The sequence below is a fragment of the Euphorbia lathyris genome, chromosome 2 (assembly GCF_963576675.1).
Source record: "Euphorbia lathyris chromosome 2, ddEupLath1.1, whole genome shotgun sequence".
NCBI lineage: Eukaryota > Viridiplantae > Streptophyta > Magnoliopsida > Malpighiales > Euphorbiaceae > Euphorbia > Euphorbia lathyris.
In genome coordinates this window covers 56,297,887-56,300,072 of record NC_088911.1, presented here as the reverse complement: position 1 = coordinate 56,300,072, position 2,186 = coordinate 56,297,887, and the positions used below count along the sequence as shown (strand labels likewise).

General features: G+C 34.5%; 1 non-coding gene across 1 annotated transcript; it reads right to left on the bottom strand.

Annotated features, from left to right (window-relative positions):
* Positions 1 to 1,232: 1,232 nt before the first annotated feature.
* Positions 1,233 to 1,339, bottom strand: LOC136221086 (small nucleolar RNA R71). The gene has a single exon (XR_010684877.1). It is a non-coding gene; the product is annotated as a small nucleolar RNA R71 (small nucleolar RNA).
* Between the last annotated feature and the right edge of the window lie 847 nt (positions 1,340 to 2,186).

The window sequence follows — 2,186 nt, the reverse complement described above, 5'->3', positions numbered from 1 at the left end:
ACTTTGGTAAATGATCCGAAGTAAGTTCTGGTGTTTTCATTAAAACGTAGTTAAATTCAAAATCTTTACAAGGAAATTTTGTTGAACACTTAGGCAAATTGATATCATCAGTAGAGTATCAATTTGGTTAAGGTAGCGATCTAACCCGACCGTAGGAGGATTGACTGCAGTTCAAAGCCCTAAAATTAGAGGAGTCGACGTTTATTTCATTGTTATAATTTATACAAAGTTTAAAGTTGTTTTCTTTTCTTAATGCAAACGAATACATTTGTTTACTCTTCTAAAGAACTAAACGTTTCTGTTTTGTAAATTTATCCCTAAATCAGAAGTGTTTTCTAACATTTGTTATACTCTAATCTAATTCTTATTCTAGCAATTTCAAAACCAAATCCGATTTAACGATTTCCCATATTATAAACCTTAAAATTAAATTTAACCAATCCAAAATAAGTTTTTGTTAAAAAACGTTCTCTGTGGGATCGATATCTTTTATTACTACAAGCGTATACCGTGCACTTGCGGAAATCGCTCAACAAGTTTATGGCGCCGTTGCCGGGGAACGCCAAAATTTTTGACAAAAATTTAGATTTTTCATGTTTTATTTCGAATCTAGGTTTATTTATACTTATTCAAAATTTTATATTTTACTTATTTCAAATTACTAACATATATATTTTTCAAATTCTGTTTTGAAGGTAGTTTCGGTTCGTGCGAAATTTCAAGTTCATGCGCAGTTCTCGAAGTTCAGGCATTCCACCAAAACCGCTAGACCTAGAAATTGAAAAAACGGTTAAAAAGAACAAGAAAGACAAGAAAAACAAAAATAAGACTCCAATAAAAACTAGAGTTACTGAGCCAGAAATTATGGCTACACTTATGGATTACGCTAGGCCATGAGTGGCAGGTGTAACAACAGCATAGTTAGACCCCAAATAAATGCAAACCAATTTGAAATTAAGCCAGCATTGCTTAATATGTTGCAAAATAATGTAACATTTTACGGGTTACCTAACAAAAATCCTAACACCCATTTGACAAATTTCTTAGAAATTTGCGACACTTTTAAAATAACAGATGTGACTGCGGAAGCAATCAAATTTTGCCTTTTTCCTTTCACTTTGAAAGATCGAGCCAAAGAATGGTTAACTTCTATGTCAGCCGCAACATTTGAAACTTGGGAGCAATTAGCCCAAGCGTTTTTATCAAAATATTTTCCTTTAGCAAAAACCGCAAGAGTCATAAAAGAGTTAACATCTTTTTCTCAAAATGATAATGAAACTCTTTATGAGGCTTGGGAACGTTTTAAAGAACTTCAACGTTTATGCCCACACCACCAACTGCCCGCTGAACTTTTAATGCAAACATTTTATAATGGATTGAATCCTACAACTAGATGTTCATTAGATGCTATGTCTGGAGGGTTATTCATGAAGAAAACGTCGGCCCAAGCAAGAGAACTTTTGGAGGAAATGGCAATCAATAGTAGTATGTGGCCTGCGGAACGTGGACACGTACCAGTGGCGAAACCATCATCCTCAACTACATCATCAGTTAAAGGTATAGTGAATCTTGATCCAGTTGCGATGTTGCAAGCCCAATTTTCTGCCTTATCGCACAAAATTGATAGGTTTATGGCACCGTGTGATCCTAATGGTAATCCAATCTAAACGGATGTGGATTATGAAGGTATGAGCAAAATTGAACAGGTAAATTTTGTCCAAGGGCAAAACCAAACTAATAATCCTTATTCCAATACATATAATCCTGGATGGAGAAATCATCCTAACTTTAACTGGAGAGATAATAATAATAATAATGCCAATGCTAATCAAAATCGTACCACTAATTATCAAAATCAATCAAGAGATACGATTAGCACTTCATCTTCTAAGATCGACAAATTTATTGATGCTATAAGCGGAAAAATAAGTAATCACGAAGATGGTTTTAAACGGATCGAGAATAAATTCGATCAGCTTATTAAAAACCAATCATCTAGCATCCATAATTTGGAGGTTCAAATTGGACAACTCGCTAAATCAATTCCATCCCGCAAAGAGGGAAGTCTTCCCAGCCATACGGAAGAAAATCCGAAAGAGCATGTAAAGGCTATCACTCTTCGTTCAGGGAAAAATTACTTAGGTCCAGAAATGCCCGGAAATTCAACTTTACCAGGAACTGATTTA